The sequence below is a fragment of the Pongo abelii genome, chromosome 5 (assembly GCF_028885655.2).
Source record: "Pongo abelii isolate AG06213 chromosome 5, NHGRI_mPonAbe1-v2.0_pri, whole genome shotgun sequence".
Taxonomy (NCBI): Eukaryota; Metazoa; Chordata; class Mammalia; order Primates; family Hominidae; genus Pongo; species Pongo abelii.
In genome coordinates, this window is record NC_071990.2 from 60413896 (window position 1) to 60428701 (window position 14806).

The following is a 14806-nucleotide window of genomic DNA, read 5'->3' on the forward strand; positions in this document are numbered from 1 at the left end:
TTCCATCAAAAGAAAGGTTCAAGTCTGTGAGTTGAATGCACTCATCACAAAGAAGTTTCTGAGAATGCTTCTGTGTAGTTGTTATTTGAAGGCATTTCCTTTTCCAGCATAGGCCTCAAATCGCTCAAAATGAACACTTGCAGATTTTACAAAAGGAGTGTTTCCAAACTGCTCTATCAAAAGGAATGTTCAAGTATGTGAGTTGAATGCACTCATCACAGAGAAGTTTCTGAGAATGCTTCTGTCTAGTTTTTAAGTGGAGACATTTCATTTCCCAGCATAGGCCTCACAGCGCTCCAAATATACACTAGCAGATTCTACAAAAAGAGTGTTCCAAAACTGCTCTTGCAAAAGAAACGTTCAAGTCTGTGAGTTGAATGCACTCGTCACAAACAAGTTTCTGAGAATGCTTCTGTCTAGTTTTTAGGTGAAGATATTTCATTTTCCAGCATAGGCCTCAAATCGCTCCAAATATCCACTTGCAGATTCTACAAAAAGAGAGTTTCAAAACCGCTCTTTGAAAAGGAAGGTTCAAGTCTGTGAGTTGAATGTACTCATCACAAAGAAGTTTCTGAGAATGCTTCTGTGTACTTGTTATTTGAAGACATTTCCTTTTCCAGCATAGGCCTCAGAGCGCTCGAAATGAACACTTGCAGATTCCGCAGAAAGAGTGTTTGAAAACTGTTCTATCAAAAGGAACGTTCAAGTCTGTGAGTTGAATGCACTCATCACACAGAAGTTTCTGAGAATGCTTCTGTCTAGTTTTTAGGTGGAGACATTACACTTCCCAGCATAGGCTTCACAGCGCTCCAAATATACGCTAGCAGATTCTACAAAAAGAGTGTTCCAAAACTGCTCTTTCAAAAGAAACGTTCAAGTCTGTGAGTTGAATGCACTCGTCACAAACAAGTTTCTGGGAATGCTTCTGTCTAGTCTCTGTCTGAGGATGTTCCCTTTCCCAGCATTGGCCTTCAACAGCTACAAATATGCACTTGCAGATTCTACAAAAAGAGAGTTTGATAACTCTTCTACCAAAAAGAAGGTTCAACTCGGCGAGTAGAATGCACTCATCACAAAGAAGTTTCTGAGAATGCTTCTGTCTAGTTTTTATTTGAAGAGATTTCCTTTTCCAGCTTAGGCTTCAGAGCGCTCCAAATAAACACTTACAGATTTTACAAAAGGAGTGTTTCTAAAGTGCTCTATCAAAAGGAATGTTCAAGTATGTGAGTTGAATGCACTCATCACAGAGAAGTTTCTGAGAATGCTTCTGTCTAGTTTATAGGTGAAGATATTTCATTTCCCAGCATAGGCCTGAAAGCGCTCCAAATACCTACTTGCAGATCCTACAAAAAGTGTGTTTCAAAACTGTTCTATCAAAAGGAAGGTTCAAGTCTGTGAGTTGAATGCACTCATCACAAAGAAGTTTCTGAGAATGCTTCTGTGTAGTTGTTATTTGAAGACACTTCCTTTTCCAGCATAGGCCCCAAAGCGCTCGAAATAAACACTTGCAGATTCTGCAGAAAGAGTGTTTCAAAACTCTTCTATCAAAAGGAACGTTCAAGTCTGTGAGTTGAATGCACTCATCACACAGAAGTTTCTGAGAATGCTTCTGTCTAGTTTTTAAGTGGAGACATTTCATTTCCCAGCATAGGCCTCACAGCGCTCCTAATATACACTAGCAGATTCTACAAAAAGAGTGTTCCAAAATTGCTCTTGCAAAAGAAACGTTCAAGTCTGTGAGTTGAATGCACTCATCACAAAGAAGTTTCTGAGAATACTTCTGTGTAGTTGTTATTTGAAGACATTCCCTTTTCCAACATAGGCCTCAAATCGCTCGAAATGAACACTTGCAGATTCTGCTGAAAGAGTGTTTCAAAACTGTTCTATCAAAAGGAACGTTCAGGTCTGTGAGTTGAATGCACTCATCACACAGAAGTTTCTGAGAATGCTTCTGTCTAGTTTTTAAGTGGAGACATTTCATTTCCCAGCATAGGCCTCACAGCGCTCCAAATATACACTAGCAGATTCTACAAAAAGAGTGTTCCAAAACTGCTCTTGCAAAAGAAACGTTCAAGTCTGTGAGTTGAATGCACTCGTCACAAAGAAGTTTGTGAGAATGCTTCTGTCAGTTTTTAGGTGAAGATAATTCATTTCCCAGCATAGGCCTCAAAGCGCTCCAAATATCCACTTGCAGATTCTACAAAAAGAGAGTTTCAAAACCGCTCTTTGAAAAGGAAGGTTCAAGTCTGTGAGTTGAATGCACTCATCACAAAGAAGTTTCTGAGAATGCTTCTGTGTAGTTGTTATTTGAAGACATTTCCTTTTCCAGCATAGGCCTCAGAGCGCTCGAAATAAACACTTGCAGATTCTGCAGAAAGAGTGTTTCAAAACTGTTCTATCAAAAGGAACGTTCAAGTCTGCAGTTGAATTTACTCATCACATAGAAGTTTCTGAGAATGCTTCTGTCTAGTTTTTAGGTGAAGATATTTCATTTCCCAGCATAGGCCTCAAAGCGCTCCAAATATCCACTTGCAGATTCTACAAAAAGTATGTTTCAAAACTGCTCTTTCAAAAGGAAGGTTCAAGTCTGTGAGTTGAATGCACTCATCACAAAGAAGTTTCTGAGAATGCTTCTGTGTAGTTGTTGTTTGAAGGCATTTCCTTTTCCAGCATAGGCCTCAAATCGCTCGAAATGAACACTTGCAGATTCTGCAGAGTGTTTCAAAACTGTTCTATCAAAATGAACGTTCAAGTCTGTGAGTTGAATGCACTCATCACACAGAAGTTTCTGAGAATGCTTCTGTCTAGTTTTTAAGTGGAGACATTACATTTCCCAGCATAGGCTTCACAGCGCTCCAAGTATACGCTAGCAGATTCTACAAAAAGAGTGTTCCAAAACTGCTCTTTCAAAAGAAACGTTCAAGTCTGTGAGTTGAATGCACTCGTCACAAACAAGTTTCTGGGAATGCTTCTGTCTAGTCTCTGTCTGAGGATGTTCCCTTTCCCAGCATTGGCCTCCAACAGCTCCAAATATGCACTTGCAGATTCTACAAAAAGAGAGTTTGAAAACTCTTCTACCAAAAAGAAGGTTCAACTCTGCGAGTAGAATGCACTCATCACAAAGAAGTTTCTGAGAATGCTTCTGTCTAGTTTTTATTTGAAGATATTTCCTTTTCCAGCTTAGGCCTCAGAGCGCTCCAAATAAACACTTGCAGATATTACAAAAGGAGTGTTTCCAAACTGCTCTATCAAAAGGAATGTTCAAGTATGTGAGTTGAATGCACTCATCACAGAGAAGTTTCTGAGAATTCTTCTGTCTAGTTTTTAGGTGAAGATATTTCATTTCCCAGCATAGGCCTGAAAGCGCTCCAAATACCTACTTGCAGATTCTACAAAAAGTGTGTTTCAAAACTGTTCTATCAAAAGGAAGGTTCAAGGCTGTGAGTTGAATGCACTCATCACAAAGAAGTTTCTGAGAATGCTTCTGTGTAGTTGTTATTTGAAGACACTTCCTTTTCCAGCATAGGCCTCAAAGCGCTCGAAATAAACACTTGCAGATTCTGCAGAAAGAGTGTTTCAAAACTCTTCTATCAAAAGGAACGTTCAAGTCTGTGAGTTGAATGCACTCATCACACAGAAGTTTCTGAGAATGCTTCTGTCTAGTTTTTAGGTGAAGATATTTCATTTCCCAGCATAGACCTCAAAGCGCTCCAAATATCCACTTGCAGATTCTACAAAAAGTGTGTTTCAAAACTGCTCTTTCAAAAGGAAGGTTCAAGTCTGTGAGTTGAATGCACTCATCACAAAGAAGTTTCTGAGAATACTTCTGTGTAGTTGTTATTTGAAGACATTTCCTTTTCCAACATAGGCCTCAAATCGCTCGAAATGAACACTTGCAGATTCTGCAGAAAGAGTGTTTGAAAACTGTTCTATCAAGAGGAACGTTCAAGTCTGTGAGTTGAATGCACTCATCACACAGAAGTTTCTGAGAATGCTTCTGTCTAGTTTTTAAGTGGAGACATTACATTTCCCAGCATAGGCTTCACAGCGCTCCAAATATACGCTAGCAGATTCTACAAAAAGAGTGTTCCAAAACTGCTCTTTCAAAAGAAACGTTCAAGTCTGTGAGTTGAATGCACTCGTCACAAACAAGTTTCTGGGAATGCTTCTGTCTAGTCTCTGTCTGAGGATGTTCCCTTTCCCAGCATTGGCCTCCAACAGCTCCAAATATGCGCTTGCAGATTCTACAAAAAGAGAGTTTGAAAACTCTTCTACCAAAAAGAAGGTTCAACTCTGCGAGTAGAATGCACTCATCACAAAGAAGTTTCTGAGAATGCTTCTGTCTAGTTTTTATTTGAAGATATTTCCTTTTCCAGCTTAGGCCTCAGAGCGCTCCAAATAAACACTTGCAGATATTACAAAAGGAGTGTTTCCAAACTGCTCTATCAAAAGGAATGTTCAAGTATGTGAGTTGAATGCACTCATCACAGAGAAGTTTCTGAGAATGCTTCTGTCTAGTTTTTAGGTGAAGATATTTCATTTCCCAGCATAGGCCTGAAAGCGCTCCAAATACCTACTTGCAGATTCTACAAAAAGTGTGTTTCAAAACTGTTCTATCAAAAGGAAGGTACAAGTCTGTGAGTTGAATGCACTCATCACACAGAAGTTTCTGAGAATGCTTCTGTCTAGTTTTTAAGTGGAGATATTTCATTTCCCAGCATAGGCCTCACAGCGCTCCAAATATACACTAGCAGATTCTACAAAAAGAGTGTTACAAAACTGCTCTTGCAAAAGAAACGTTCAAGTGTGTGAGTTGAATGCACTCATCACAAAAAGTTTCTGAGAATACTTCTGTGTAGTTGTTATTTGAAGACATTTCCTTTTCCAACATAGGCCTCAAATCCCTCGAAATGAACACTTGCAGATTCTGCTGAAAGAGTGTTTCAAAACTGTTCTATCAAAAGGAACGTTCAAGTCTGTGAGTTGAATGCACTCATCACACAGAAGTTTCTGAGAATGCTTCTGTCTAGTTTTTAAGTGGAGACATTTCATTTCCCAGCATAGGCCTCACAGCGCTCTAAATATACACTAGCAGATTCTACAAAAAGAGTGTTCCAAAACTGCTCTTGCAAAAGAAACGTTCAAGTCTGTGAGTTGAATGCACTCGTAACAAAGAAGTTTCTGAGAATGCTTCTGTCTAGTTTTTAGGTGAAGATATTTCATTTCCCAGCATAGGCCTCAAACCGCTCCAAATATCCACTTGCAGATTCTACAAAAAGAGAGTTTCAAAACCGCTCTTTGAAAAGGAAGGTTCAAGTCTGTGAGTTGAATGCACTCATCACAAAGAAGTTTCTGAGAATGCTTCTGTGTAGTTGTTATTTGAAGACATTTCCTTTTCCAGCATAGGCCTCAGAGCGCTCGAAATAAACACTTGCAGATTCTGCAGAAAGAGTGTTTCAAAACTCTTCTATCAAAAGGAACGTTCAAGTCTGGAATTGAATGTACTCATTACACAGAAGTTTCTGAGAATGCTTCTGTCTAGTTTTTAGGTGAAGATATTTCATTTCCCAGCATAGGCCTCAAAGCGCTCCAAATATCCACTTGCAGATCCTACAAAAAGTATGTTTCAAAACTGCTCTTTCAAAAGGAAGGTTCAAGTCTGTGAGTTGAATGCACTCATCACAAAGAAGTTTCTGAGAATGCTTCTGTGTAGTTGTTGTTTGAAGGCATTTCCTTTTCCAGCATAGGCCTCAAATCGCTCGAAATGAACCCTTGCAGATTCTGCAGAAAGAGTGTTTCAAAACTCTTCTATCAAAAGGAACGTTCAAGTCTGTGAGTTGAATGCACTCATCACACAGAAGTTTCTGAGAATGCTTCTGTCTAGTTTTTAAGTGGAGACATTACATTTCCCAGCATAGGCTTCTCAGCGCTCCAAATATACGCTAGCAGATTCTACAAAAAGAGTGTTCCAAAACTGCTCTTTCAAAAGAAACGTTCAAATCTGTGAGTTGAATGCGCTCGTGACAAACAAGTTTCTGGGAATGCTTCTGTCTAGTCTCTGTCTGAGGATGTTCCCTTTCCCAGCATTGGCCTTCAACAGCTCCAAATATGCACTTGCAGATTCTACAAAAAGAGAGTTTGATAACTCTTCTACCAAAAAGAAGGTTCAACTCTGCGAGTAGAATGCACTCATCTCAAAGAAGTTTCTGAGAATGCTTCTGTCTAGTTTTTATTTGTAGATATTTCCTTTTCCAGCTTAAGCCTCAGAGCGCTCCAAATAAACACTTGCAGATTTTACAAAAGGAGTGTTTCCAAACTGCTCTATCAAAAGGAATGTTCAAGTATGTGAGTTAAATGCACTCATCACAGAGAAGTTTCTGAGAATGCTTCTGTCTAGTTTTTAGGTGAAGATATTTCATTTCCCAGCATAGGCCTGAAAGCGCTCCAAATACCTACTTGCAGATTCTACAAAAAGTGTGTTTCAAAACTGTTCCATCAAAAGGAAGGTTCAAGTCTGTGAGTTGAATGCACTCATCACAAAGAAGTTTCTGAGAATACTTCTGTGTAGTTGTTATTTGAAGACATTTCCTTTTCCGACATAGGCCTCAAATCGCTCGAAATGAACACTTGCAGATTCTGCTGAAAGAGTGTTTCAAAACTGTTCTATCAAAAGGAACGTTCAATTCTGTGAGTTGAATGCACTCATCACACAGAAGTTTCTGAGAATGCTTCTGTCTAGTTTTTAAGTGGAGACATTTCATTTCCCAGTATAGGCCTCACAGCGCTCCAAATATACACTAGCAGATTCTACAAAAAGAGTGTTCCAAAACTGCTCTTGCAAAAGAAACGTTCAAGTCTGTGAGTTGAATGCACTCATCACAAAGAAGTTTCTGAGAATGCTTCTGTCTAGTTTTTAGGTGAAGATATTTCATTTCCCAGCATAGGCCTCAAAGCGCTCCAAATATCCAGTTGCGGATTCTACAAAAAGAGAGTTTCAAAACCGCTCTTTGAAAAGGAAGGTTCAAGTCTGTGAGTTGAATGCAGTCATCACAAAGAAGTTTCTGAGAATGCATCTGTGTAGTTGTTATTTGAAGACATTTTCTTTTCCAGCATAGGCCTCAGAGCGCTCGAAATAAACACTTGCAGATTCTGCAGAAAGAGTGTTTGAGAACTGTTCTATCAAAAGGAACGTTCAAGTCTGTTAGTTGAATGCACACATCACACAGAAGTTTCTGAGAATGCTTCTGTCTAGTTTTTATTTGAAGATATTTCCTTTTCCAGCTTAAGCCTCAGAGCGCTCCAAATATCCACTTGCAGATTCTACAAAAAGTATGTTTCAAAACTGCTCTTTCAAAAGGAATGTTCAAGTCTGTGAGTTGAATGCACTCATCACAAAGAAGTTTCTGAGAATGCTTCTGTGTAGTTGTTATTTGAAGGCATTTCCTTTTCCAGCATAGGCCTCAAATCGCTCGAAATGAACACTTGCAGATTCTGCAGAAAGAGTGTTTGAAAACTGTTCTATCAAGAGGAACGTTCAAGTCTGTGAGTTGAATGCACTCATCACACAGAAGTTTCTGAGAATGCTTCTGTCTAGTTTTTAAGTGGAGACATTACATTTCCCAGCATAGGCTTCACAGCGCTCCAAATATACGCTAGCAGATTCTACAAAAAGAGTGTTCCAAAACTGCTCTTTCAAAAGAAACGTTCAAGTCTGTGAGTTGAATGCACTCGTCACAAACAAGTTTCTGGGAATGCTTCTGTCTAGTCTCTGTCTGAGGATGTTCCCTTTCCCAGCATTGGCCTCCAACAGCTCCAAATATGCGCTTGCAGATTCTACAAAAAGAGAGTTTGAAAACTCTTCTACCAAAAAGAAGGTTCAACTCTGCGAGTAGAATGCACTCATCACAAAGAAGTTTCTGAGAATGCTTCTGTCTAGTTTTTATTTGAAGATATTTCCTTTTCCAGCTTAGGCCTCAGAGCGCTCCAAATAAACACTTGCAGATATTACAAAAGGAGTGTTTCCAAACTGCTCTATCAAAAGGAATGTTCAAGTATGTGAGTTGAATGCACTCATCACAGAGAAGTTTCTGAGAATGCTTCTGTCTAGTTTTTAGGTGAAGATATTTCATTTCCCAGCATAGGCCTGAAAGCGCTCCAAATACCTACTTGCAGATTCTACAAAAAGTGTGTTTCAAAACTGTTCTATCAAAAGGAAGGTACAAGTCTGTGAGTTGAATGCACTCATCACACAGAAGTTTCTGAGAATGCTTCTGTCTAGTTTTTAAGTGGAGACAATTCATTTCCCAGCATAGGCCTCACAGCACTCCAAATATACACTAGCAGATTCTACAAAAAGAGTGTTCCAAAATTGCTCTTGCAAAAGAAACGTTCAAGTCTGTGAGTTGAATGCACTCATCACAAAGAAGTTTCTGAGAATACTTCTGTGTAGTTGTTATTTGAAGACATTTCCTTTTCCAACATAGGCCTCAAATCGCTCGAAATGAACACTTGCAGATTCTCCTGAAAGAGTGTTTCAAAACTGTTCTATCAAAAGGAAACTTCAAGTCTGTGAGTTGAATGCACTCATCACACAGAAGTTTCTGAGAATGCTTCTGTCTAGTTTTTAAGTGGAGACATTTCATTTCCCAGCATAGGCCTCACAGCGCTCCAAATATACACTAGCAGATTCTACAAAAAGAGTGTTCCAAAATTGCTCTTGAAAAAGAAACGTTCAAGTGTGTGAGTTGAATGCACTCATCACAAAAAGTTTCTGAAAATACTTCTGTGTAGTTGTTATTTGAAGACATTTCCTTTTCCAACATAGGCCTCAAATCCCTCGAAATGAACACTTGCAGATTCTGCTGAAAGAGTGTTTCAAAACTGTTCTATCAAAAGGAACGTTCAAGTCTGTGAGTTGAATGCACTCATCACACAGAAGTTTCTGAGAATGCTTCTGTCTAGTTTTTAAGTGGAGACATTTCATTTCCCAGCATAGGCCTCACAGCGCTCCAAATATACACTAGCAGATTCTACAAAAAGAGTGTTCCAAAACTGCTCTTGCAAAAGAAACGTTCAAGTCTGTGAGTTGAATGCACTCGTAACAAAGAAGTTTCTGAGAATGCTTCTGTCTAGTTTTTAGGTGAAGATATTTCATTTCCCAGCAGAGGCCTCAAAGCGCTCCAAATATCCACTTGCAGATTCTACAAAAAGAGAGTTTCAAAACCGCTCTTTGAAAAGGAAGGTTCAAGTCTGTGAGTTGAATGCACTCATCACAAAGAAGTTTCTGAGAATGCTTCTGTGTAGTTGTTATTTGAAGACATTTCCTTTTCCAGCATAGGCCTCTGAGCGCTCGAAATAAACACTTGCAGATTCTGCAGAAAGAGTGTTTCAAAACTGTTCTATCAAAAGGAACGTTCAAGTCTGTGAGTTGAATGCACTCATCACACAGAAGTTTCTGAGAATGCTTCTGTCTAGTTTTTAGGTGAAGATATTTCATTTCCCAGCATAGGCCTCAAAGCGCTCCAAATATCCACTTGCAGATTCTACAAAAAGTATGTTTCAAAACTGCTCTTTCAAAAGGAAGGTTCAAGTCTGTGAGTTGAATGCACTCATCACAAAGAAGTTTCTGAGAATGCTTCTGTGTAGTTGTTATTTGAAGGCATTTCCTTTTCCAGCATAGGCCTCAAATCGCTCAAAATGAACACTTGCAGATTTTACAAAAGGAGTGTTTCCAAACTGCTCTATCAAAAGGAATGTTCAAGTATGTGAGTTGAATGCACTCATCACAGAGAAGTTTCTGAGAATGCTTCTGTCTAGTTTATAGGTGAAGATATTTCATTTCCCAGCATAGGCCTGAAAGCGCTCCAAATACCTACTTGCAGATCCTACAAAAAGTGTGTTTCAAAACTGTTCTATCAAAAGGAAGGTTCAAGTCTGTGAGTTGAATGCACTCATCACAAAGAAGTTTCTGAGAATGCTTCTGTGTAGTTGTTATTTGAAGACACTTCCTTTTCCAGCATAGGCCCCAAAGCGCTCGAAATAAACACTTGCAGATTCTGCAGAAAGAGTGTTTCAAAACTCTTCTATCAAAAGGAACGTTCAAGTCTGTGAGTTGAATGCACTCATCACACAGAAGTTTCTGAGAATGCTTCTGTCTAGTTTTTAAGTGGAGACATTTCATTTCCCAGCATAGGCCTCACAGCGCTCCTAATATACACTAGCAGATTCTACAAAAAGAGTGTTCCAAAATTGCTCTTGCAAAAGAAACGTTCAAGTCTGTGAGTTGAATGCACTCATCACAAAGAAGTTTCTGAGAATACTTCTGTGTAGTTGTTATTTGAAGACATTCCCTTTTCCAACATAGGCCTCAAATCGCTCGAAATGAACACTTGCAGATTCTGCTGAAAGAGTGTTTCAAAACTGTTCTATCAAAAGGAACGTTCAGGTCTGTGAGTTGAATGCACTCATCACACAGAAGTTTCTGAGAATGCTTCTGTCTAGTTTTTAAGTGGAGACATTTCATTTCCCAGCATAGGCCTCACAGCGCTCCAAATATACACTAGCAGATTCTACAAAAAGAGTGTTCCAAAACTGCTCTTGCAAAAGAAACGTTCAAGTCTGTGAGTTGAATGCACTCGTCACAAAGAAGTTTGTGAGAATGCTTCTGTCAGTTTTTAGGTGAAGATAATTCATTTCCCAGCATAGGCCTCAAAGCGCTCCAAATATCCACTTGCAGATTCTACAAAAAGAGAGTTTCAAAACCGCTCTTTGAAAAGGAAGGTTCAAGTCTGTGAGTTGAATGCACTCATCACAAAGAAGTTTCTGAGAATGCTTCTGTGTAGTTGTTATTTGAAGACATTTCCTTTTCCAGCATAGGCCTCAGAGCGCTCGAAATAAACACTTGCAGATTCTGCAGAAAGAGTGTTTCAAAACTGTTCTATCAAAAGGAACGTTCAAGTCTGCAGTTGAATTTACTCATCACATAGAAGTTTCTGAGAATGCTTCTGTCTAGTTTTTAGGTGAAGATATTTCATTTCCCAGCATAGGCCTCAAAGCGCTCCAAATATCCACTTGCAGATTCTACAAAAAGTATGTTTCAAAACTGCTCTTTCAAAAGGAAGGTTCAAGTCTGTGAGTTGAATGCACTCATCACAAAGAAGTTTCTGAGAATGCTTCTGTGTAGTTGTTGTTTGAAGGCATTTCCTTTTCCAGCATAGGCCTCAAATCGCTCGAAATGAACACTTGCAGATTCTGCAGAGTGTTTCAAAACTGTTCTATCAAAATGAACGTTCAAGTCTGTGAGTTGAATGCACTCATCACACAGAAGTTTCTGAGAATGCTTCTGTCTAGTTTTTAAGTGGAGACATTACATTTCCCAGCATAGGCTTCACAGCGCTCCAAGTATACGCTAGCAGATTCTACAAAAAGAGTGTTCCAAAACTGCTCTTTCAAAAGAAACGTTCAAGTCTGTGAGTTGAATGCACTCGTCACAAACAAGTTTCTGGGAATGCTTCTGTCTAGTCTCTGTCTGAGGATGTTCCCTTTCCCAGCATTGGCCTCCAACAGCTCCAAATATGCACTTGCAGATTCTACAAAAAGAGAGTTTGAAAACTCTTCTACCAAAAAGAAGGTTCAACTCTGCGAGTAGAATGCACTCATCACAAAGAAGTTTCTGAGAATGCTTCTGTCTAGTTTTTATTTGAAGATATTTCCTTTTCCAGCTTAGGCCTCAGAGCGCTCCAAATAAACACTTGCAGATATTACAAAAGGAGTGTTTCCAAACTGCTCTATCAAAAGGAATGTTCAAGTATGTGAGTTGAATGCACTCATCACAGAGAAGTTTCTGAGAATTCTTCTGTCTAGTTTTTAGGTGAAGATATTTCATTTCCCAGCATAGGCCTGAAAGCGCTCCAAATACCTACTTGCAGATTCTACAAAAAGTGTGTTTCAAAACTGTTCTATCAAAAGGAAGGTTCAAGGCTGTGAGTTGAATGCACTCATCACAAAGAAGTTTCTGAGAATGCTTCTGTGTAGTTGTTATTTGAAGACACTTCCTTTTCCAGCATAGGCCTCAAAGCGCTCGAAATAAACACTTGCAGATTCTGCAGAAAGAGTGTTTCAAAACTCTTCTATCAAAAGGAACGTTCAAGTCTGTGAGTTGAATGCACTCATCACACAGAAGTTTCTGAGAATGCTTCTGTCTAGTTTTTAGGTGAAGATATTTCATTTCCCAGCATAGACCTCAAAGCGCTCCAAATATCCACTTGCAGATTCTACAAAAAGTGTGTTTCAAAACTGCTCTTTCAAAAGGAAGGTTCAAGTCTGTGAGTTGAATGCACTCATCACAAAGAAGTTTCTGAGAATACTTCTGTGTAGTTGTTATTTGAAGACATTTCCTTTTCCAACATAGGCCTCAAATCGCTCGAAATGAACACTTGCAGATTCTGCTGAAAGAGTGTTTCAAAACTGTTCTATCAAAAGGAACGTTCAAGTATGTGAGTTGAATGCACTCATCACACAGAAGTTTCTGAGAATGCTTCTGTCTAGTTTTTAAGTGGAGACATTTCATTTCCCAGCATAGGCCTCACAGCGCTCCAAATATACACTAGCAGATTCTACAAAAAGAGTGTTCCAAAACTGCTCTTGCAAAAGAAACGTTCAAGTCTGTGAGTTGAATGCACTCATCACAAAGAAGTTTCTGAGAATGCTTCTGTGTAGTTGTTATTTGAAGGCATTTCCTTTTCCAGCATAGGCCTCAAATCGCTCGAAATGAACACTTGCAGATTCTGCAGAAAGAGTGTTTGAAAACTGTTCTATCAAAAGGAACGTTCAAGTCTGTGAGTTGAATGCACTCATCACACAGAAGTTTCTGAGAATGCTTCTGTCTAGTTTTTAAGTGGAGACATTACATTTCCCAGCATAGGCCTCACAGCGCTCCAAATATACACTAGCAGATTCTACAAAAAGAGTGTTCCAAAACTGCTCTTTCAAAAGAAACGTTCAAATCTGTGAGTTGAATGCGCTCGTCACAAACAAGTTTCTGGGAATGCTTTTGTCTAGTCTCTGTCTGAGGATGTTCCCTTTCCCAGCATTGGCCTCCAACAGCTCAAAATATGCACTTGCAGTTTCTACAAAAAGAGAGTTTGAAAACTCTTCTACCAAAAAGAAGGTTCACCTCTGCGAGTAGAATGCACTCATCACAAAGAAGTTTCTGAGAATGCTTCTGTCTAGTTTTTAGGTGAAGATATTTCATTTCCCAGCATAGGCCTCAAAGCGCTCCAAATATCCACTTGCAGATTCTACAAAAAGAGAGTTTCAAAACCGCTCTTTGAAAAGGAAGGTTCAAGTCTGTGAGTTGAATGCACTCATCACAAAGAAGTTTCTGAGAATGCTTCTGTGTAGTTGTTATTTGAAGACATTTCCTTTTCCAGCATAGGCCTCAGAGCGCTCGAAATAAACACTTGCAGATTCTGCAGAAAGAGTGTTTCAAAACTGTTCTATCAAAAGGAACGTTCAAGTCTGGAGTTGAATGCACTCATCACAGAGAAGTTTCTGAGAATCCTTCTGTCTAGTTTTTAGGTGAAGATATTTCATTTCCCAGCATAGGCCTGAAAGCGCTCCAAATACCTACTTGCAGATTCTACAAAAAGTGTGTTTCCAAACTGTTCCATCCAAAGAAAGGTTCAAGTCTGTGAGTTGAATGCACTCATCACAAAGAAGTTTCTGAGAATGCTTCTGTGTAGGTGTTATTTGAAGACACTTCCTTTTCCAGCATAGGCCTCAAAGCGCTCGAAATAAACACTTGCAGATTCTGCAGAAAGAGTGTTTCAAAACTCTTCTATCAAAAGGAACGTTCAAGTCTGTGAGTTGAATGCACTCATCACACAGAAGTTCTGAGAATGCTTCTGTCTAGTTTTTAGGTGAAGATAATTCATTTCCCAGCATAGGCCTGAAAGCGCTCCAAATACCTACTTGCAGATTCTACAAAAAGTGTGTTTCAAAACTGTTCCATCAAAAGGAAGGTTCAAGTCTGTGAGTTGAATGCACTCATCACAAAGAAGTTTCTGAGAATGCTTCTGTGTAGTTGTTATTTGAAGACACTTCCTTTTCCAGCATAGGCCTCAAAGCCCTCGAAATAAACACTTGCAGATTCTGCAGAAAGAGTGTTTCAAAACTCTGCTATCAAAAGGAACGTTCAAGTCTGTGAGTTGAATGCACTCATCACACAGAAGTTTCTGAGAATGCTTCTGTCTAGTTTTTAGGTGAAGATATTTCATTTCCCAGCATAGACCTCAAAGCGCTCCAAATATCCACTTGCAGATTCTACAAAAAGTGTGTTTCAAAACCGCTCTTTCAAAAGGAAGGTTCAAGTCTGTGAGTTGAATGCACTCATCACAAAGAAGTTTCTGAGAATACTTCTGTGTAGTTGTTATTTGAAGACATTTCCTTTTCCAACATAGGCCTCAAATCGCTCGAAATGAAGACTTGCAGATTCCGCTGAAAGAGTGTTTCAAAACTGTTCTATCAAAAGGAACGTTCAAGTCTGTGAGTTGAATGCACTCATCACACAGAAGTTTCTGAGAATGCTTCTGTCTAGTTTTTAGGTGGAGACATTACATTTCCCAGCATAGGCTTCACAGCGCTCCAAATATACGCTAGCAGATTCTACAAAAAGAGTGTTCCAAAACTGCTCTTTCAAAAGAAACGTTCAAGTCTGTGAGTTGAATGCACTCGTCACAAACAAGTTTCTGGGAATGCTTCTGTCTAGTCTCTGTCTGAGGATGTTCCCTTTCCCAGCATTGGCCTT